Genomic DNA, 24,871 nt, shown 5'->3' with positions numbered 1-24,871 from the left:
ACATGCAGTGGACCTGTTTCGCCCTTATCGGGCCATCATCAGGGCTTACTTGTTCAGGAGACTGCTTAGTGTACGTTTATTTCTTGCAGTATCATTTACATTTGAACACAGATGTCACTACATGTGTACAAGTTCCGCACGGGATTACGTAGTTTGTAGATAATGTTGTTCCTGTTGGTGCCGTTCTTTCCTGTGTGCTCAGCCGGTCACAGTGGCTGCTCAGTCTAAGGCATGAACTGTCTTCGCTCGCTCGAACACTTCGATCCTGGGTTCGAATCCCACTTGAGGCATTGATGTCTGTGTGCGTTTATTCTGTGTTTTTGTCGTCCCGTGTAGGTAGCGGCCTTGCGACGGACTGATCCCCCTTCCAAGGAGTCCTACAGATTGTGTATGGGATTAAGAAACTGATAAAGCGGCAAAGGTCCGACAAAATAACTGTAGAGCCGTAGATAGATAGATAGATAGATAGATAGATAGATGTAAGGATGGATAGATAGATTGATAGATAGATAGAGAGATAGATGGAAGCGAGGCTATAAAACAACTAAGCGAGTGAGCCATTTAAAAGCCTCCGTTAGGTGGGGAAGTATCCGGTACCACTGCCAGTAGAGGGGCCGAACTCGCTGGCTGAACGGGGCTGATAGCGAGCACCAGTACCGGAAGGGTATGACGACTGGTAGAATATCAAAGGGGGACGTACAATAGATCAACAACTGGTCGCGGTGCATGGGGAACCCACCTCCTCCAATAATGAATGAATAATAAAGAATGAGCCATTTAAAAAGACCCCCCCCAGTTGGGTGTTCGCGGTGGATGGCCTTCATTGTTCATGTCTAAAGCAGTGTTAGTTTGAACCTCCGATCACTTTCTATGCTAAAGATATAACAGGCGAAAGATTTTCTGCTTTGTAACTGAGGGTTGTATTTTCAGGCCTTTTGCAAGTCTCCAGTTTGTATTTACATAGGCTGTGCTATATAGACTCGATACTGAAAAGCGTCGTTAAATAGCCAACACAAACTGCAAGGGGATGTGAGACCTTCTTCTAAATGTAAGGTGCCAAGTATTTTTTGGGAATACAATTATTATTTTTTTCTGATCACTCTGATTGCTGTAGAAGCAAAGTTTCACGAAATGTGGGTTTTATGAAGTTGGATGCATTTTAGAAACTAGTAATCATTCCAGAAGAGCAGGAAGACACATGACTTACATTGACGGGATCTGGTAAGCCGATATATCTTTCAAAATTCAGAATTTTTATCTCAGCGAAGTGCAGACAGAGGCGAACATATAGAAGACATCGATACTGTCTGATTTTAACAGATTTGTATATAAGCTCATCAGGGAATTCGGTCAAATAGGCTTATTATACGAGAATATTTCTCTACCTCTCATGAACTTCAAGAAAATTTTTAGAATTCGCTTTTAGCAGCTGTAAGACGCGTGTCCTGCAAACAGGACTGTAATAATAAAGAAAATGTTGGCATAATAAGCAGAAATAGTGTTGTATACTTTCACCGCGTTAGAAATATTCATAATTTAGGAAATGACTAACTTTTACTTGTCTGTCAAGATAATAATATGCATAAGACTTTCAATTACGGTAACTTATTAAACAGGAAGTAAACCGTAATTAATACAGAGTACTTAAATTAGCTGCAGAGGCCTCTGTGTTGAGTATTTACGTAGGAAACACCTGAGATTCCTCCAGAGATGAAAGCCACACCTGCGTAAAGACAGCGCGCTCACGCTAACTATGCAACACTGCCCACTCCGTTGGAGGAAGCACGCGCGTTGCACCCGCTAATATGTCGAGGGGTCAGGTTTTGTGAACGTTATTTGACCATTGTGTCTGTTCTTGACCCCCCAGCGGTCCCATGTCTTCAGTAGGCATCTTTTCGATAAAGAGTAGTAATTTGGGGGTGGTACACCACGTATTGTGGTAGAAACTTACGGACTTTGCTCCAAAAATATGATACCATTCACGCATGTTACATGTCGACATATCCTAAAAATAGTCCCCTTTCATAGCTATGTTCGGCAGGCGGTCTGTCTTATCTAGAACTGCACTACAGCATACGGCAAGATGAAGTCGAGACGTTCTAGAGGTGCTGGCTACACAAACACATACTAGGAAAACTTTAAGAGAGACGAATTATACTCAACAAACAGATCTAACACTACTGTATACATTAACTGCACGTAAAATTCAGTACACATTTTAAATACATGTTATTTTATGTTATTTTCCTTCATTTACATGTTGTGTTGTAAAAATTATTGTTATTGTTAACTACATTTTGTTAAATAAAAAATCTATCTATATATGTCTATCTATCTATCTCTACAACCCTTGTGGATCTTAGCCGCCTTTTCAGTTTCTTAATAATATACACATTCGGTAGGACACATTGGACGGGGGATCAGCCCGTCACAAGGCCGCTACCTACACACAGGACAACACAAACAGAATAAACGCACACAGACATCAATGTCTTGAGTGCGATTCGAACCCACGACCCCAGTTTCGAGCGGGAAATTTAGTTCGTACCTTACACGGCGCGGCCACTGTGATCGGCATTCTCACTTCTACTCACGCGAAATTTCGTTCGTGACGAGAGGGAAGGAATTCTTATATCTTGGTGAACTTAACTTAGCAACATTTTTACGTAGAAATATCTATGAATGACACAGTGAAAAAAGAAAAAATTTGAAACCGTATTAACAGCAATTATTTTTATTTAAGTGTTGCAATATTTTATTCAGATATTAAGTACAGGTCAGCACAGATAAAAATAAATATGTATATTAAGATAAACGGAATATAATATGCGTATATTCGGATTGAGCTAGGTAAAATTTGAAAAAAAAAAATAAAGTCGAAATATGTAGTGAGATAAAGAATTTTGAGGATATATAACGAAACTAAATGTGCTTTTGGGGAAGTATGAGATGGAGAGAGATAATTATGTTGTAAAAATGTTCGCAGGTTGAACAGGTGTTAACTGTACCGGAAACTCATCACCTCATTAGCTATCTAGGTAAACAGTTTCACGTCATTACGATGTCTACAACTCCATGATGCACAATTAAGTATATTTATTAGAAATGTATGTTTTTGCGGGAGTTCCGACTTGGGGGAAGGTGGGGCTTTGTGCATTGTCCGATATTGTAAAGAACACAGCGTTACTGGGTCTATCTCCATCCTCAGGAAAATGTGTGAGAGGCACTTAGAGAGGCCGCACACCAACTGCGTCAAGACAAGCATCAACACATGAGACAGAAGACGCAGTCTTGCTTCATTCGTGATTCACACTCGAGTCCTCACACCGAAGTAACACGCGTCTGTATGTTATCACATCTTCTCCAGTTGATGACATGACGTCATTTCGATAACGTACGAGTACACTGGTCCTGTTCCTTGAGTACTGATGTCTGAGTCTTGACGCACAGAAAAGGAACACGTGTCTGCAACATGAAGCTGACGTCAGCATCATGACTCAGACCGGTGTGCGGCGGTTTTCATAACCTCATTCCTTTCAACTGTGCTCCTTTCTTTGCTTCATGTCGCAGATATCGTGTCTTGACTGTTACATGTCTTGACGCATGCCGGTGTGCGGCTTACCTTACTTGGCCATATGTCCGTTAGAAAGAGCTAACCTCAATCACTTGTAACTCTCACCCCATTCTCGTGCGAAAGGAATCAGATCCAGTTCTGTGGAACACTGGAGGATGGACAAAGTCCAAACACTGCCCAATACGGAGGTTTATACTCCAAGGTCAGAACAATTTTCAATCAATTAAATATTTATCTGTATTCACAGGCAATGAGTGGGTAGATAATATTAAAATGGATCTTAGAGAGATAGGATGGGATAGTATGGATTGGATTGATGTGGCTCAGGATAGGGACCAGTGGAGGGCTCTTGTGAACACTGTAATGAACCTTCTGGTTCCATAAAATGCTGGGAAATTCTTGACTAGCTGCAGAATTGGCGGCTCCTCAAGAAGGGCTCAGCTCCATGAGTAAGTAATTGACAAACAGTGAGGGTACCATAGTCTTTACTTCTTGCGTAGTTCATCTGATTAGGCCTTAAAAGTAATGTACAAAACAGCACTGAATATTGCCTATGGTTTCTGTTGCAACTGTCTCCAAACAGCTTGGAGGCAGTGATGAATCTGGTTCGAGTCTTGGCCGTGGTTTCTTCGCAAAATTTCTCAGCCGTCCTACGTAACTGCAGGATAATTCCTTCAAATGCACCAGGGTTTCCATCTTACACCTCCTGATTTGTGGCCATCTTGGCACCTCACTAAACAGAAGACATATGAGGTTTTATATTGCGCCATTAAGTAACCTTTGTGTTGGATCAGTTCCCTTGATGTGTCCACGTGCGTACATACGAACAAATTTCTTCAGTTTGACATACGAACCAAATATCTCTGCTGACAGGTTAGCACTTGGGGTGTTACGTTTTTAAATCCGGAAACGGAAACTAGATATCTTAGTTAAGATTTTAATAGTCTTTCTCAGTCCCTACCATATTTGCCAAGGCAGTGCGTGAAGTTACAACACTACAGACTCCTTGTATTCTTTCCTACTTATTTCTCATTAATAATTCTTTTTGGCGCAGTCGGTATAGCGACTGGCTACGGGCTGGACGACCGAGGGATCGCAGTTCGAGTCCAGACCGGCTCTAGGGCCTACCCAACCTCTTATCCAATGGGTACCGAAGTTTTTTTTTCTCCCTCTGGGACTCAAAGCTGACCACTCACCGCCAACTGCTGCCTAGGTCAAGAAATGTGGATCTATACATGCACTCCCCCATACGTCTTCATAGCGTAGTGCGTAATTAGTTAAGCACAGGGACAACTCCACCTTTTTGAAATACAGGAAGCTTCGTTACGTACACCGTAAACAAATGTTACTGCCATAGTTTTCGCTTGATTTAAATTAAGAAATGTTAAAACAGCTTCTTGCCGGTCACTGTAGCCGGGCGGTCTCCGGCATGTACTGTATTCGCTCGCTTGGAAGCCGGGATCGTGGGTTCGGATCCCACTCAGGGCATGGATGTTTAGTTTGTGTGTGTGCGTTTTTCTGTGTTTGTGTACAGGTAGAGGCCTTGCGACGAGCTGATCACCCCACCAAGGAGTCCTACCGAATGTGTAAGATCAAGAAAAACCGAAGTGAACGGAGAAGTTCATGGAGGTAGGCCTAGGCCCACTGGAGCTGTAGGGCCAAGGGAAAAAAAAACAGCTTCTTAGGTGTAAATTCCTATAATTAGTGTATTTCTGACAATATCCGTCGTCCTGCTTTTATTTAAGACACGACGTTTCGGAGACTGGATTCTGCCTGCATCTTCAGGTGGAACCTACTCAGTTGGGCCATATCGATAGAGCCAGTCCCTACCTTTATTAATTTTTACTCTGTTCTTTGTGCTTTATTGTAGTTAGTTATTCACTCATTAAATCGTGCCCCCTAACTTATTTTTATGTCAAAAACCTTTTGTCGGAGTCCATGAGGTTAAATCCCAGAAGAAAGTGCTATTTTTAAACGACTTGTTACTATACCGTATGTTGAAATACGTTTATTCATACAGACCTAACTCTAAGATAAGGACGTTTTCATTCGCACGTCTGCACCAGATTTAAACAAGGAAAGTTCTGATTCGCTGGAGTTGAGGGCATCTTCTTTGCCTGCTGTGCGGATATAGGCCTGCTCATGTTCCATGAGGATATGCTTCAAATCACTGAGCATTATTGCATACAATGCAACAACTATATACAGAATGCAGACTATGTCATATGACGCCGTGTAGACTGGCCGAATGTCAGTAAGCTTTCGGAGGAACCCATCAGAGGACAGAAGATTAAACAGAATGGAGGAAAATTGGTACAGATATACGTGAAAAGGGGTCACGCAGTAGTGTAGCTGTTTGAGGCACTATGCTACTAGCCGGAAGGTCGCGCATTCGTTTCCCGAAGATGTTATTGAATTTTTCATTTGACCTAATCCTTCCAGCCGCATTATGGCACTGGGGTCGACTCAGCCTCTAACAGAAATGAGTACCAAGAATCTTCCTGATGGTAAATGTTGGCCGGAGCATAAGGTTGACAACCGCACCGCCATCTGTTAGCCGATTGTCTAGAAAATGTGGGAGCCTCGACGTATCACAACCAACTGGGCCTCCACGGCCTGTTACAGGGGTTGCTTTACCTTTTTTTACTTCTACTTTTATAAAATAAAACGGAGCTTGGACGTTGAGTAAACCATTGGAAATAAGAAGAACAGTGAATAATAATAATAAGAAGAATAAAATAAATTTTGACCATTAGGAAAGTTGTCCTTAGAGGAGAGAGTGTTTTTTTTTATTGCTAGTGGTTTGAGACTAAGTCCCTTGTACTGCGGCCAATTCTGGCCTATTGTACCAGCCCCAGATGATAGGTGAGGGTGATTGTGGAGCAATTGGTGGAATGAAGATTGGCATGAGAAACCGAAGTACTCGGAGAAAACCTGCCCCAGCGCCACTTTGTTCACCACAAATCCCACTTAACTAGACCCGGGGTCGAACCCGGGCCACAGCGGTGGGAAGCCAACGACTAACCGCTTGAACTATGGCGCGGCCACAGTTAGTTACTTAGCTGATGAGTTAATGAATATATGTGAAGGAATCATTTAACGCTGTATAACTGGCCATTCTTCTGCTCTGCGCCATCTAACACTTTTCCCCAAAAGATACTTTTTTTTAATCACAGCCAGAAAGCAAGACATCTGTCTCTCTCACACCTCAGCATGTCCCACTGGAGTGGGGAAGGCGACTGCCACATATAAATATAGTTAATACAAGAAATCGAACGGTCGCACAATACAAGACGGTAGCCAGCGGAAGGTGGCCCTTTGCTGCTGCTTTCAGTAAATGGAGACCAATCGGATAAGAGAAGGAGGGGACTGTTCCAGTCCGAGGCTCACCATAATGAGTCGTAACAGCAGAATCTGCCGCTTGTTGGATCAAAGTCTTGTATCTCGCTTTTTCTTGAGGAGGAAAGAGGACGAGTGCGGGGGTGGCTGTGACTTTTTGTACAGGTGACTAGCGGAAGGGGGAGGAGGGGGGATTAGAATTGTTTTATGCAGGGGAAGGTGCAGGTGGGGGGGAGGCCTATTAGCTGTTACCTGAGGCGGTGCTGTCTACCGACTGGGACTCCGTGAAGCGTGGTGTAGCATTCGGGAGACAGCTCCACTCTTGTACGGCCGCTAACTTACTGCTTGCCTCTCGCTACTACAGTGCTGACCCCCTCTTGACTCACGCTTCATCGATAGAGCAGACCGTCTCTGCGGGGAAGAAGTGTTGCTTGGTTCGTGTGCTGTTCTGGTCCATTTTGTTTCCGTCAACACGTGAAATTTCCTCCGGAAGCGATGAAGCATTACATGTGCTTTGTGTCTTGTTGAGTGTTCTGTGTTTGTTCCTCAGAAATGAGTTCTATGATATAGAACTGAACCGCGTGTGATGACTTATATGGACGTTAATTCTGTTGTCTGATATTCGGGGAAAAGTTTACTGTGAAATCTTCGGGAACAGTGACATCGTGTACTTACTGTCGTCAAGTGTTACCTACTGACAGGTAAGTTTGACAGTGTCAGTATTCAACTGTTGTTTCCATTAGACTGAGTGATCTGTTGTTTCCCAGCATTCGTATCTCCACGGAGATATTGTTCTCGAATTATACATTTAAATTAGTAACTACCCGACTTGAATATCGCAAGGTTAGACGAGAAAATGCATTTTCGCACGGAGAGCAGGAGTGTGATAAAATCGACGAAGAGTTTTGCGGTATATTCCAGATTAGGAGCAAGTGTGTAATAAACTCCAACATATTTAGTTAAACTAAAAGTAATAATTAGTCAATTGATAATATCTTACGCGTAATTTCTCTCAAAAAACATAATTGCTCGTTTATTAACATGTCTCCTTCTTCAAAACTTTTCTTAAAATAAGGCATTTGACTAAATAGAACTTTATCCATCTAAATATAAAAAATACAAATTGTGGATAAATTCGTCGAAACCAAAACATTAAGCTAAATTTTCACGAAATACGAGTATAACACTCGTATGAGAAATTTTACTGTCATATAATGCGATATTAACGAAGTTTATGATTATTATCTTTGCAATAATTTTCGTTTCATTTTATACGTGTGAAAGATAAAGGGGAGAGGATAGTGGTTAGATTTGCACAGAATATTGCGAAGTTCCTCAAATAAAAACCAACGGTGAACTGAATTAATTCCCTCCTGAAGGAATGTTTTTATAGCAGAAAGAAATATGTGTGAGGTACTGCAAATGGACTCGAGGGGACATGCAATAAAATAAATTGGTTTGCAGCTTATCATCGCATCCGTTTGCTCACGTTCGCCACGACTCGATGCGAAGAGAATTGTACGTAACTTGCCCAGACTTCGGTTCCAAGCAGCACGTAAATTGAATTGGCTCTTGCATCAGCGAACAATGCAGAAATAGTGCAGAGTACTAGCCTCATTTATTGTGTTATTAATAACGACTAAGATCCTTCAAATAAGAACAACATTGAAGAGTATAGCCGCAGGTTATTTTGCAGTTTAATTTTCAAGTATTTCAACTCCACTCGACGATTATAAACAGGGAGAAATGTTGGTAATTCGATTTCTAGCAGAGCCAATTAAAAACAGTGAGAAATGTAAGCAATTTTATTTCTAGCCATCCTAATATCTGTCTACACTCTGAAGTAGTAAATGATTATAGAATTTTGGACTTTGGTTTAGAACTGTTTGCGTGTAGCTAAATAATATGACGCGTAATGACAAGTTTTAATATAAATAATTCGAAAGAAACCTTAACTGATGCATAAAATAAGTAAATAATGTAAATCATGACAAGAAATTATTTCGTAATTATATTTTTAAATAGGTTAAACGCAATTCTCTTAAAATGGAATTGATCACGAAATTACAGACACGAAAACACGACCGCATCATCATGCAGCGCGAATTATTATATCTTATAAATTTTAGTATTTTAGATATCGTATATTTTCACCGCTGTGTTAAAGTGCGATTGTTGTAAGGGAATATTATTTTTATCTCTACGACTTATTAATATGTTTCGATATTAAATCCCGAAATCGCCGCTTTTACTCCGGTATATCTGTATTAGTTCCGAAACTGATGATAATCAACAAATACCACACCATAAGATGCTGTTTAATTTATGGATAAAAATATGTCGGAAATAATAGCAGTCGAAACGATTAATTAATTTATTTATGATTTTGTTTTGGAATAAACATTATAACAGTAACATTCAGTCCATCGCTCGAATAAGTCGTTAACTCAAGGATTTACTAATAATCTGTAAGTAAATGGAAATAAATAAGTAAGCGTTTGCAGTTACTTCGGCATGAAAGCAAGCTACTGGCGCGGTCATGTTTGTATCGCGTTCAGGCAGTGAGTCTGCATGCAACAGGTGGTACTCGGGGATTTAAACGGTCGAACAGGAACTGCTCCACCGCCTGCGCGCCTCTGTTAAGTATTTGTACAGTTTCAGATATTCAAATCTTTGCACGGAACGCAAAGCTCCTCTGTTTACAGTGACCATAGTGTTTTCTTTTCTTTTACTGCTTCCAATACACTGATTATCTATAACAGGTTTCCCCCCAGGGACCTGTTAGACTACAAGCACGTCATGAGGCCTTGTAAGACTAGATTAGGCCTACTATTATCTGGAAAGTGTACAGTATTTCGAAAAAGACATGATTCTATAATCCATTCTCATGACCACAAAAAATACTTGAGTAAGTTTATTACCTATATAATGAGATTTTTTAAAAAAATATATAAACTATTTCATTTCTGCAGTTTTCTCGGCGAGAAATGTTTTGCGTGATAAATTATGCTTTTGAAACACAATTCATTTGATTTTGAGAAACTTATTACCATCATTGTTTTAATTTGGTTACTAGTCATTTATATTACTTACTTACTTACTTATGGAGCTGAGCCCTTCTTGAGGAGGAGCCAAATCTGCAGCTACTCAAGAATTTCCCAGCATTTTATGGAACCCGAACGTTCATTACCGTGTTCATAAGAGCCCTCCACTGGTCCCTATCCTGAGCCAGATCAATCCAATCCATACCATCCCATCCTGTCTCTTTAAAAACCATTTTAATATTGTCCACCCAACTACGCCTTTGTTTCCCCTGTTCGTAGGTCGTTTATCTAGAGAATTTTTTCGTAACAAAGTTATGTTTTACGGTGATGAGTTTGTAGTCCCACGCCCAACACCCAATCTGGAGGACCACACTTTGTCGGCTGTCCGCGACTGCTTATTCAATATATTCGCAACTTCCCTCCATACCTGGAGGGCGTCTCTTCCATCCGCAACCTGCGGACACGCCATGCCGTGGTGACTGGGACCCACCTAACATGGCGTCATGTAAATATGTAGGGAAAATATAAATATATCTTTTGATAAGCTTTAACCAAATGAGGTTTTTTTTTTAATTTTGTATTATTTTCTTTTATGCACCGAAGCCTGTTACATTTTTCTCTAATTCGTGTATTTTAGTATGTGAATATCTTGTTAGAATACCTAGAGAACAGTTTATTCCTTTAATTCACGGGCAGACACTTGGAGATGCGCTTTCTTGTTGTGATGGTGTGCTATGTTGTCGTATATTATAGTTGTCTCTTGTATAACTTGTTGCACAAGGGACAGCTGTAATACGGGACAACGCAGCACATAACGAATCTAGAAACACAACCAGAAGCTGCACATCCAACACTGCCCCTATGAATTAAATGAATAACAAGTGCAACGCGATATTGTAATATAATATTAATATATTATTAATATAGAGTACTTTTAGAATTTCAACTTACTTTATGTAAAATAACGAATAATTAGTGTTAGTAGTTGAAGCACGCGGAGTTCATGGAGGTAGGCGTAGGCCCACTGGTGCTGTAGTGCCAAGGGAAAATAAATTGAAGCACGAAATATCTCTTCTCCCCCTCAAAAAAAAAACACACACACACAAAATTTCCCATATAAGTTGAAGTCTCTGTAATCCTAGGAATTTCTTCATGGATTTGCTCACTTATAAGTTTGACGGTTTACTTTTCCATAGTCTCCCATTTCAGTGGAGTCGGGATAGCAGAGTCAGTATAGCAGCTGGATACGGACTGGACGCCCGAAGGGTTGTAGTTCGAGTCCTGGTAGTGTTAAAAATTCTCTTTTCACTACGTCGTCCGGACCGGCACTAGGGTCCACATAACCTCCTATTCAATGGGTACTGGGGGCTCTTTATCTGGGGAAAAAGCTGCCGGGGCGTGAAGCTTTCCACTTACCTCCAACTACTGCCGAGGTCAAGAAAACATGGATCTATACATCCACTCCTCAGTACACCTTCAAGGCGTAGTGCTTAATTAGTTAAGTATAGGGCAACTTTACATGTTACTCATTTCAGTAACACTTTTGATCTTTTATTGTAGAGGAAGTTACGGTAGCAGTAACAACCAGATCTCTCATCTATCTAACGAGATCCAGACTTTCTTATAAAAGGAAAGCACATTTCCTTCTAACAACGGAGAAATAGTCACGGATAAAAACATATTTTATAAGATGGAGTAAATCAAAATTATATAGACCTGGTATAAATTTCTATTCTGACAAGCGAGGACCTAAGATAAATTTTAAAGTAAAAATTGGATAAATTGTGATGATTGTGAATTGTGACATTATGTACTCAGGTAGAAGTTCACTGACGTTCCGGAGAAACTTATTTATTTCATCTTCGGCGTTGAGCAGTAAACTAAATAAGAGTCCAACAAGCAGGGCTTACTCTTGGACCTAAAGATGGAGGCTGTTCCTTCCTCGGAAATGCATGTGAATCACAGGTCTTATAACCTCGAATCCAAAATAAAATAAGCACTCCACTAGTCACTCTTATTATGAATCAGGAAACAGGACTTTTTTGGAGTACACACAAATAAATGATGAATTTGACCAGTCAACTGAGATATTTTATTAAGGATTTACGGCAGAGTGGAAGATGTGCGACATACTGTACATATCTAGTTAACTCAGCGAATATTTTATATGCAGGCCTGAAATCTTTAAATCAGGGATGAAAATAATTTGGCCTCCACTGCCTTTCGTAGAACATTTATAATAAAGTTGTACTGTGAGCTTGTGTGAGGCGAGAAATTCGTACAGAAATCAAGTCTGAGGAATGAAGGCAAGGTAAAACTTAAGAGAACTGGTATTGGAAGGGAGGAAATTATTAAAAAGAATCTTAAGGAAATCACTCAGTCATTCATGGAGCTGAGCCCTTCCTGAGGAGCCGCCAATTATGCAGCTACTCAAGAACTTCTCACCATTTTATGGAACCCGAAGGTTCATTACCGTGTTCACAAGAGCCCTCCACTGGTCCCTATCCTGAGCCAGATCAATCCAACTCACATCATCCCATCCTTTTTAATATTGTTCACCCACCTACGTCTTGGTCTTCCCGGTGGTCTACTTCCTTCCGCCTTTCCCACCAATATCCTATATGGATTCCTCATTTCCCCCATTCGTGCTACATGACCTGCCCACCTCATCCTCCTTGACTTGATCATTCTAATTATACTTGGAGAAGAGTACAAGTTATGAAGCTCTTCATTACGCAGTTTTCTTCAGGTTCCGGATTTAGGTTCCTGTGAACAGGGTCTCGAACACAGGGGTTCCTTAAAACGTGGGGAATTTACAGAGTAGCTGAGTGAAAATAAGTTTCTGTCAGAAGATTCTGCTCTATGATCCATGGGACCATCAGTCAGTCTGTTCCGTAAGTAGAATAGACTGCTCTGTGTGACTCTGTTAGAATTGTTCGGTGAAATGTAGTTTAATTCAACATTCTTAGGCCTCTTGCTGGTTCCACAGTGCCAATAACAGAAGAAACTATCTGTATTCATAACACGGCCAAGGACGAGACAGGCAACTACGTATTTTGCATTTGCAATTCTATTTAAAAATATCCCGCTTTGTTCAGAAAGAAGCTGGAGTGTCCTGTAACGTCAAACGGTTATCCCAAATTTTCATAGCAACGTGCACTGCGAATCGTGGGTTTAGAATATGGCGGAATTGGACAAAATAAAACCTTTTACTTATTTGATTCTTTACGCCATACAATTTTACTGCAAGCCTTGCACATTATTTATTTTAGTTTAGTTTGTTGAAAACAAAATCAAGTATTACATTTGAAGGCCTGGGAATCATTTCAAGGTTTCCAGTGAAAAAATAGGATTTGTGTTAGGACTATCAAACTTGCAGATATTTCTGGAAATGTTTCCGTAAAATCAAAGCGTTTCCGTTATTCGAAAGGAAGTTTGAGGTAATTATGTTACGAAGATGGAATGATAATATTAAACTGGATGATATGCATATAGTTTTTTTTTTTTACTATCGATGGGTCCTACTGGCTAACGACTATGTGGCTTTGTTACCAGACAAGACGATGGCTCTTTGGTGCTTTAATAACTTCTTTTAATAGAGATCTTGCATAGCTAAGAATAAGATCAGTAGATATCAAGGATTTTTGAATAGATAAGGATTTGAGACAGTGCAATGATCTTTCATCTCGGCAGGATTATGGATTTAACGGGAGACAGGATAGTCCGACTCTGCCGAAATAGGGGTTGTCATCCCCTGAATACAAGTCTATACAGTATTACTGCAGGGGAACCGGTGGCGTAGTTGGTCGAGGCGCTAAACTACAAGCCGGAAGATTGCTGGTTCGCGTCCCGATGAGGTGGATTTTTCAATTTACCTAATCCATCCACCCGTACTATGACCATGGGTCGATTCAGCCTCTACGAGGAATTTCCGTGGGGGTAAAGAGCGGCCGGTGCGTAAGGCTGACAACCTCACCACCATCTGTGTGCCGATTGTCTACATAAAATATGGGAACCTCGAAATCTCACAAAATCATGTGCCTTCACGGGCTATTGCAAGGATAGCTTTACATTTTTTTTATAGTATTACCGCTACAATTACCACCTCGGTAATTGTGTTGGAAATCTTAGGATTCCGGTAACACAATAATTAATTTGTGAGATGCGTGGTTAGAAAGCAAATTACATCAAGCTAGTGGACCGAAACAAAAATCGGAGAAGTGAAGTGTCTAAGAGTGTTTCAAATTAAATGTTCGAATGCAATGTATAATACCAGATCTGTTAGACCAACGTTTCCGTGAAATGTAACGCGATAGGCGAATTCAGGCTACAGACGAAATCGAAAAAATTACATAAGTAAAATACAGTGAGTGGCGACGTTGAATTGCACATCTGAGTCTGGTCTGGCCGATGTGCCTTATGAATATAACAAACAAACAAACTCCATGGCTTGTAGTCCGTACGCGAACTATACCGATCGAGCGACCGTCTCTTGTCGGCGGAAGTTAGTGCCAACTTCAGCGGATAGAGAGTGTCACTTGGTCAGCGCAACGAATCCCCACCGCCATTAATCTTGGTTTTCTAGACCGGAGCCCTTATTTCCTTGAAATAGCTCCTCAATTATCCTCACGAGACTGAGTGGACCCTGTTCCAGACCCATTACTTCTCAGAAAATCTGGTAGCGCCAGGAATCAAACCATGGACCTCTCGATCTGTAGGCAGGAACTCTGACAACTAGACCACAGAGGCGGTCCACTATATTTGCGGTTTTTTTGGGACTTCTATGTACTGAGAAGTTTCCAGTCAACCTTCCCCCCGGGGTCTGCAAAGGTTTTTATTTCTCTACTGACAGAGTAATAAACACACCACAAAAATACACTCTAAATTCAAAACGAAATTAAGTTTTGAGCCATCTATAGAGAACTGTAATTTACGTAATTTCGTGACGAAGTTGTAGTATAGTGCAATGAATCACGGTATATTATAATTTTATTGCCATGAAAATATTTATTATTTAGGCCATGCTTGGTCTGTTACGTCCTCTTTAAAAATTATATTAGTCCTCCATCATAACCGTGGGCGCCCCATGTTTCGCTTTCCTTTTTGGCCGTACGTTAAATTTTATTTTTCGTAATCCGTCTCTCTTCTGTTCGTTGAACTGGATATTTCCACCGTGATCTGGACTTTTGTATTTTATATTTTAGATTAAAGAAGTTTGTCTCCACAGTAATTCTGGTGTATCTTGTTCGGTTCATCCTTGCCCATCCTTCTGAAAAAATTATATTTCTGCAGTTTGTTATATCTGCTTCCTGTTTGTTTTCATAGTTCAATTGTCGGATCTGTATATAAGCGTATGTACTGTCATAAATTTATGTGACTTTACCTGTGTATCCTTCGAGTCTTGTTATTTAGTCTTCTTCCTATTCTGCTACATACTTGGTTAAGGATGATCAATTCAGGTTCTATAAAAATCGAATTTATACTCTTTTTAAGAATGCCGTCTTCTGGGATGTGGCGCCTTGTGAATCTAGTGTAAACCTACGTTTCAGAGGAACATATCGCCTCCATCTTCAGGGTAGAACAATCAGCGAGCTAGGAACCAGCGTGAAGACGGCATTCTTCATAGTCACCGCCTTGAAGACCTCACACCTTACATTATTTCATTCACTTTATTAAGTTTACATACTGAAGCGTTTTCTACTTATTGTATGGAATACGAAAATTATAGTGAAATGAAAGCAGAGCGTTTGCAAATTCCAAAAATTTATTGTATGTTTTGTATTGATCCGCTTGTTTTCCTCATTTTTTTAAATATTATGCATACAAAAGATGTTTTTTCCCCTCTTAATGGGGTGGGACTAAGTCCCTTGTACTGCGGTCACTTCTGGCAAATTGTGCCAGCCCCAGATGATAGGTGAGGGTGATTGTGGAGCAATTGGTGGAATGGAGATTGGCAGGGGAAACCGAAGTACTCGGAGAACACCTGCCCCAGCCACTTTGTCCACCACAAATCCCACTTGACCTGACCCGGGATCGAACCTGGGCCGCTGGGGTGGGAAGCCAGCGACCAACCTCTTGAACTATGGCGCGGCCTTTACGAAACATGTTTACTTGTACGGGGTTTCCAGCGATTCACTGGGAGTGACCAATGCTTGAGCGGTAAAATGCGCTAGGCCCTATCATAGGAAGAAAACCCGCTTACAGTGTCCATCTGTTACAGCTGACAGGCTGGCGGATGCCGTTGGACTCCGGATGATGAAATACGTCACGACATTCAGGTGATCCCTCGGTTCATTTGGTCAGTTACATTCCTCAAGTCTAGGAGCTGACCTTCCATGACCTTTACAACACTCGTTTAATTAAATGCATCTCCATTCGACAGTATATGTTGATTAATGAATCAAGAACGTAGTATCGAATACACCGAAACTGAAATTAACTTTCTAACACTTCCCATGACGAGAAACGGGTATAAAATTTGAAATCAAGGAACGTCTGAAGCTGCCCTTTATGCATCGGAATACGTGTCAGTAAAATATCGATATATTTGAGCCATGCTTTTTTGGCACGGATCGTGAATTTGCAGAAGTCAAGAGAACCAACGCTTTATCATAACGTGGAGCATAGGCAGTGTCTTTAGCACGTTAACCCTTGTCTGTTGGTATCACTTGGGTGTGAAACTTGGTCTCTCACATTAAGGGAGGAACATAGACTGAGGGTGTTGAGGAGAATATTTGGACCGAAGAGAGATGAAGTGACAGGAGGTTGGAGAAAACTGCATAATGAGGAGCTTCTTAACTTGTACTCTTCTCCAAGTATAATTAGAATGATCAAGTCAATGAGGATGAGATGGGCAGGGCATGTAGCACGAATGGGGAGAAGAGGAATGCATATAGGATATTGGTGGGAAAGCCAGAAGGCAAGAGGCCACAGGGAAGACCAAGGCGTAGGTGGGTGGACAATATTAAAATGGATCTTAGAGAGACAGGATGGGATGATATGAATCGGATCGATCTGGCTCAGGATAGAGACCAGTGGAGGGCTCTTGTGAACACGGTAATGAAATTTCGAGTTCCATAAAATGCTGGGAAATTCTTGAGTAGCTCCGGATTTGGCTTCTCCTCAAGAAGGGCTCAGCTCCATAAGTAAGTAAGTAAGTAAGTAAGTAAGTGTTGGCATCACTGACAGGTCATTGAGACTCAAAATAGTATTTAAATCACAATTGTTATTGTAAGTTGGTTGTACTTAATGCATCCAGAGGAGAAATTTAGAAAATGAAGTGGTGACGAACGGATTCTTTTCTGAACGAAAATACGTACTTTACTTAAGGCGAAAACTTTCTCTAGTTCCTTTAGAAAATTTAAATATTCATCATTGAAACTATCGATGATTAACTAATTGTTTCGGCCACGCCATAGCTCAAGCGGTTAGTCACTGGCTTCCCACTGTAGCGGCCCTGGTTCGATCCCGGGTCTGGTCAAGTGGGATTTGTGGTGGAAAAATTGGCTCTTGGGCAGGTTTTCTCCAAGTACTTCGGTTTCCCTTGCCAATCTTCATTCCAGCAATTGCTCCACAATCACCCTCGCCTATCATCTGGGGCTGGTACAATAGGCCAGAAGTGGCCCCAGTACAAGGGACTTAGTCCCACTCCACTAACAATAAAGAAACTAATTATTTGATAGAAAATTATAAGATGCCACTGCTTCTTCCCTTATAGCCTTTTCTGATTCATAATTCATAGTCATCATTTCATCAAATGTGATATAACAAAAATAGTAGAGAGGGTGTTGTTAAAATACTTCTAAATATATATTATTAATTGAACTTCACGTGAAGTGCACGAGGGTTGAACACAAGTCGGTTATACCTGTAGCAGGAATGAAATAAATGATAAAAATATGCAATATTTTAGTCAGAAGACAAGAAGAACTTAAGTGATAGAGTGAAGAGAGTTTGGAACATGAATGACTTTAGATCCGTGCAGTTTGAGTAAGCGGTCTTTAAACGGAAATGCGGCTATACCTTGGCGTGTCTTGTAATTTAGTAAGTTGTGTTTCATAAATTGCTTATGCCAGACCTCTGTCCCTCCTACTAGCTTGCGTCCGTTGGCCAGTTTACTAGATTCATTGCACGATAATAAAGAGCACAAGGCCATATTTTGTCCTGCTTAAAGTAATCTTGCAGATTTTGAATAGCGTTTAGCACGCTTCCTCTAGAATTTTATGTTGTCATGCAATAAGTGTGCCAGTGTATATCATTAAATAAGCAAAGGATCCATAAATAAATTAAAGACTTACTACGCGAAAAAAAATTGGAAAAAAGATGAGGTAAGGGTAAAATATTTTGGTCGAAACCGCAGAGGAAAACACCATTTTGGTAGACAATATTAAGACGGAACTCGGAGCGATAGTTTTATGTAATTGTGGACAGGAATTGAGTGACTTAAGTGGATGATTCTTTGAAGGGCTTTTGTAGTCACTGGAATATATTAAGCAATTGAGTATCAGTTTTTCAAAAAAGGTACTGTGCCAAGGTCTTTGATAGCAAACTGATAAGGTAATAATGAATACCGTAGCTAAATACCGCACACAAACACACGAGTCACCACAGCATGTGACACCGAAACATACACACGTATCGCTGTCAAGACAAGAAAACAGCACAGGAAGAAAAACACAGCAAAGACACAAAAATTCTTTGTTAAAATATTTTAACAAGAATGAAACTGGGTTTATAAATAAACATATAAACTTAACACATCTTGCGTGCCTTGAAATGTTAGAATATATTGCAGCAATTTATACGAATTGTCATATACACCTGATGATGGCTACATGTGGCCGAAACATGTCGTAAACACTAGTATATACGAAAACATTCATACTAGTTGGTGTTCTATATAAATGTTGCATTTACAAAGCTGTTTTACATATATATATGTACATACTGTGGCATGTAGACCAATTGCAGGGCAACGATCGTGAGATAAATATATAACAGCCGTTACTAAGTAACGGCTCCGCAAACAAACACGTTCCCATAGCAACAAGAGAATTTCAACAATTAGGAACGAGATTTTCTATGCGGTTCTAGCTGTATTTATTTAGTCAGTGGAGTTGAGTTAATTGCTTGCTTAGTGACTTAGTCAGAGAGCTTCTCAGATCCAGTCGTTGTGAACTGTTGCTGGAGATAGTTCGGGAACCCAAAGTAAGGAGAACTTCCACAGTTGGATGTCGCTACCAAGCAACGGCTAGCAAATGTTTCACTGTGACCACTAATATGCATGTGTGTAACAGTGAACTGTGTAGTTACGCGCTATATCAAAGTGTCCAATCAATCCGATCATCAATCCAAAACCCGTCTCTAGTCAATCCATCACGTGACAGTTAGTGTCAGAAGTAAACTCCGAGTGGCTTTGAGTGGACTAAGGAAATACAACCGTTACTTTCGACAGGCTTGCACGCGCTCGATAACATCCCCACTGCCGGCCTATCTGTGTGATAGGCTAGTCAAGTTCACTGCCAGTAAGCGTCTGGCCTTGGCTACTACAGCCCTCACGATGCCGCTAGATAATGTTAAGGAAGGAAGAAAGTGCGTTAGTTAAATATATATAATTATATATGGATTATTTTGGAAGCCCAAAACGTAACATCGGAGGGCAGATTTATATATCCGTGACTTTAGTACAGGTCAGTTTTGTTAATGATACACACTGAACTTTCTACCGATGGATACCGGCATCCGTTTCCCTTGGGATACTTCGGCCGGAGCGTGATGCTGACTACTAATATCAGTTTAGTGTCGAGATAAGACTGAGTGTATCTGTAGGTATAGCCCCATCCCTGTTCGTCTTCATGTTGTTGGGCTTGGAAGTTTCAAGCTTGTATTTCATGCAAATATTATTTATAAAGTGAGTTGTTACTCACAGAAAACACACTGCGTCTCTTTTACAAATATGAGTCGATTGAAGCTGTTTAGGGAACGAATCCATGTTTGTCATGGGAATCACACGGTACATATAACTTACACCTATGGGTCTAGCGGCCGGTCACGGTAGCCGAGCGGTCTAAGGTATGTACTGTCTTCGCTCGCTTGGAAACCGGGATCGTGGGTTCGAATCCCACTCAGGGCATGGATGTTTAGTTTGTGTGTCTGCGTTTTTCTGTGTTTGTGTACAGGTAGAGGCCTTGCGACGAGCTGATCACTCGCCCAAGGAGTCCAACCGAATGTCTAAGATCTAGAAAAACCTAAGTGAACGGAGATGTTCATGGAGGTAGGCCTAGGCCCACTGGGGCTGTAGTGCCAAGGGGGGGGGATGGGTCTAGCGACGACTGTATTTCATTTTAGCCTTATTTCCTTGTTTTGAAAAAGAATAAAAGGAAGCATATGAGACCACTTTACAGTCTGTTCGTGTGTCTGTGTCCCGCCCCCTAACGTCTGATAGCTGGAATAGTGGATCAAGAATAGAATTCTATTGCTACGCAACGGCTTAATAAACATGTTCCCGCGGCAGTGCATACACTCAATAGAATAACATGGTACCGACGGGTCCCGAAAGTAGAATTGACTAGGCTGACTGATTGCATCACTGCCTGCTAAATTGCTGTTGGCACTCGCCAGCACAAGGGTTCTTGGTTCCAACTCCCACGAGACTCATTACCATATTTTACTCTCTGACGTCTCTGGGAGCCTCCAGACCACTCCACCCGAATACGCTGGCGAGATCCAGCGGCATCTTCCTCGACCCGGCCCGGAAAGTAGTCAGTTATTTCTCCTCGGAAGTTACTGTGCTTATTTCTGGTTTAACGACACTGTCAATAGGTTATTCTATATAGCGTGACATTATAGGAAGATTAAGGGGAGTAATAAATTGGAAAGGATCTGCTAGGAAGCTGTAATGACCTTATTTGAAATACTATCCCGATATTTTTCAGGAGGGACTGGGGAAAACCACGAAGGACATCTGTCAGGTTAATTAGTAGGTTGCAGGATTGACAATGCTTGCAATGGTCTTCATATCAAAGAGAAAGTTTCAGAATCTCCTGCTTGAAACCTCCTGGTGCCTGTCATACTTTGCATATAATTCCTCCTGAAGAAACCCACGGACAAAAAATACTTTAATAGGTCCACCATTAATGGGAAAAGAAGACTGCGACAAGACTGGAAGCATATAGCAGTATAAAAATGATCTGTCACACCTCTCACTGTGATGAATTCAGTTTGTCACATTATCGGGAAAGCATAGCACGGAAAATCTGTAATTGAGTTTAAATTGACTCGATGATGATGATTCTGGAATCTGTAGTGTAGTCACAGTTAAATTCTTATTCATGAAAGCAGCACAGAATAACCACTTGTCGTTCACATAAAAAAATGGAACCGAATCTGGCGTAAAACATTCGCAAAGTATAAATTCTTATGTAGTTATCGGAGCGTGGAAATAACCTTTGAATTTCTTTATAACGGTACACACACTCGATGCATCCTCTCCGATAAGAAGCATAAAATAGAGTCATCAACATAAATTCATAACGTGTATATGCAAAGAGACCCCCTCTGTGGTCTAGTGGTCAGAGTTTCTGGCTACAGATACTGACGTCCCGGGTTCAGTTCCCGGCGCTACAGATTTTTTTAGAAGGAGTAGGTATGAAACGGGGTCCAATCAGGATCATGAGGATAATTGAGGAGCTGTTTCAAGGAAATAGCGGCTCCGGTGAAGAAAACCGAGATTAACGGCCGTGGGGTTTCGTTACGCTGACCACATGATACCCTCTATCCGCTAAAGTTGTCACTAACTTCGCCGACAAGCGGCGGTCGCTCGGTCGGTAAAGTTCGCTTGCGGACTAAAACCACGGAGTTTTTTTAATTACAGCACATTGTTGAGAAGAATATGTTGATCACGTGTCTACGCAGAAACGAATCTATACGCTACAATGTTTTTCTCCGTGGAAGGAGTACTTTGTGGGATTTGGGGGGAGGAGATTAGACAAATGTTGTACTGGCACAAATATTCATTACAAATTGTGTATGAGGTTGTGGACTGGATTGATATATATATATTTTTTTTCCTTGGCACTACAGCCCCAGTGGGCCTAGGCCTACCTCCATGAACTTCTCCGTTCACTTCGGTTTTTCTAGATCTTACTCATTCGCTAGGACTCCTTGGGCGGGTGATCAGCTCGTCGCAAGGTCTCTACCTGTACACAAACACAGAAAAACGCACACAAACAAACTAAACATCCATGCCCTGATTAGGATTCTAACCCACGATCCCGGTTTCCAAGCGAGCGAAGACAGTGCATGCCTTAGACCGCTCGGCTACCGTGACCGGCAGTGTATAAGAATAATATATAAGAATTCAGTCCGTACCTCACAGGAAACAGATCCGAACCCACGGTCCCGGTTTCCAACCGAGCGAAGACAGTACATGCCTTAGACCGCTCGGCTACCGTCACCGGCTGGATTGATATATAGCTCATGATAAACAGTTCTAGGAGTGCCGTCAGAGGGCAGTGCTCCATGGAGTTAGATGTCTGAAATTGAGCCAATAGCAACGAAGTGAGTAACTAGACTAACGCCGCTCGAAACACGGAATGTTACGGAAGGACCGAGTTGAAATCCGACACACCGTTTTAGTTTTGCCTTTCTTTGTCCTCGGCTGTTTCCTTCTCAATTAACTGAAAGTTGTGATGATATTTCTTTGTGAGTGTGGCCAGACTGGTTACGTGTGCGTAGAAACGCGATCAACATATTCTTCTCAGCAATGTGCTGATTGAAATTTAGGTTATTGAAAACAAATTCTGTGGCCTTAGTCCGCTAGCGAACTATACCGACCGAGCGACCGCCGCTTGTCGGTGAAGTTAGTGCCAACTTTAGCGGATAGAGGGTGTCGCGTGGTCAGCACAACTGATTCCCACGGCCGTTAATTTCGGTTTTCTAGACCGGAGCAGCCGTTTCCTTGAAATAGCTCCTCAATTAAGTCGAATAAGGCGGAAAAATTATGAATGGTGAATAAGCTACAGTTTTGAAGTTTATGGTCTATTTGAATGTATTATCCTGGGATTCGCGTTGCGTATATGATGAAAACCACGAAAAATATTCAGGCAGAATATCCAGTAAACTCATTATGACCTGTAAACATATATATATTATTATTATTATTATGGATCTACAGCCCTTTGTTAGACCTTGGCCGCTTTTTCAGTTTCTTAATCCTATACAGAGTCGGCAGGACTCATTGGTCGGGGGATCAGCCCGTCATAAGGCCGCTACCTACACAGAGAACAACACAAACACAGAATAAACGCAGACAGACAGCCATTCCTCGAGTGGCATTCGAACCCACGATCCAAGCATTCGAGCGAGCAAAGGCAGTTCATGCCTTAGACGGCGCGGCCATATACGTAGATGGATAGCGAAATGAGACAAGGTAGTTAAATTGATATGTAGATGGATAGCTTAGGAGATTGGGTGGGCAGCTAGGCAGAGATATAGAAGCGAGCCTTCACTGCAAACAGTCTGCTATGATGTTTTTGCTACTTGAGCCTTACGCTTAGTCCCGTGACCACACGAGATACCGCCACGGTGACCTACCCATAATTTGCAGTGACGGTGGGGATGTTGTCTGTGCATTATGTGTATCATACCCACCAGAGCACCGACCGCCCACTTGTCAGTATTTGTTGTGTATTTGTACTTACATCTGTCGCTTCAGTACCACGTGAGACAGGCTGAACAGGTGTTAAGCGCTTCAAAATAGAATTCTTTCCCTTTTCACAAACAGCTTCTTCTTAAACGAAAACATACTCAAGAGACACGAAATATTGTATTTATTTTTTATCACTTCAGCCTCCTATTTGGGAAGTCCGAGGTTTGTATCCTCGGAAGTAGACTGTCTCTTCCTGAAAGGTTTTTTGTTGTACTGCTGAATCTTGTTGCACTTCAAGTTAAAATATTCACTTCTTCTTCCGCTGTTTCACATGTAAACTTATATTAAGGTTTTACATTTTTTAATTTAAATTATTTCTCTATCATATCGTCGGATACAACACATGATCCGTCTGATATTGTAATCATCAGGTGCTTCAAAAACTTCTGCACTTCCGTCATTGACGTGTAGTGCATCAGTGACGTGAAAAATAATTTTAAGATTAAAAAAAGGGGCTAATTTTAAGATTTTAACACAAGTTTGCATGTGTGACGATGAACAAGAAGTAAAAATTGGTTATATGTGGCATTTCGAAGTGCCTATAAGGAAATATTTGTAGCATAAAACAGCCTACAGCTGTTTCTTCATGCTTACTTCACAACCCCTGTTTCATAATCATCATATTTCTCATTTGATGTTACACAAAGTTGGGGTGTTGACGGGGTGTCACTGGATAAATCAAGATACGCCTCAGTCAGGCCGTCACCTGAATATGATCACCGGAACTCTTGAATACGGGACACGGATACCACCCATTCAGCCTCGATTCTCTATTGTATCAACGTCAAGATTATATACAAAATGTCCCAGGAGGAAAGGTTAATACAGGGTGTCCGGATGAAAAGGTATCCAAATAAAATTATTGTATCACAGAAAGCTTTTATTATACACATTTATGGGTTACTACAAAGGGAAACTATCAAAGTTTTTTTTTCTGAGTATGTAACTTCCTCAATAAATTTCAATGTGTGCTCCCTTGGTGACACGACAAATATCCAGGCTTGAAACATGTTTGGTGTTAACATAGCCACAGCGGGCTTTCGGGTGTTGAAGCTCGTTGATCTTAACCTGGTAGACAATGTTCTTCACACAACCCCATAAGAAAAAATCTACTGGGGTTAAATCTGGCGACCTAGGAGGCCAAGCGATTGGTCCACGTCTGCCGATCTATCTCTCAGCCATCTCTCTGTCCAGGTGATTCCTAAC

At 41.2% G+C, this 24,871-nt stretch overlaps 1 protein-coding gene across 2 annotated transcripts in view; it reads left to right on the top strand.

The window, feature by feature from the left end:
• Positions 1-7,198: 7,198 nt before the first annotated feature.
• LOC111873681 (paired box protein Pax-2a) overlaps positions 7,199-24,871 on the top strand; it is a 407,427-nt gene continuing 389,754 nt past the window's right edge. For both annotated transcript variants that reach the window (XM_023868602.2, XM_023868600.2), the window contains exon 1: positions 7,199-7,614. The gene's annotated coding sequence lies outside the window, so the exon portion shown is untranslated. The remainder of the gene's footprint in view (positions 7,615-24,871) is intronic.

This window comes from Cryptotermes secundus, unplaced genomic scaffold, assembly GCF_002891405.2.
Source record: "Cryptotermes secundus unplaced genomic scaffold, Csec_1.0 scaffold1651, whole genome shotgun sequence".
NCBI lineage: Eukaryota > Metazoa > Arthropoda > Insecta > Blattodea > Kalotermitidae > Cryptotermes > Cryptotermes secundus.
Note: the sequence above shows the minus strand (reverse complement) of the source record. Positions and strands in the feature narration are given on the sequence as shown.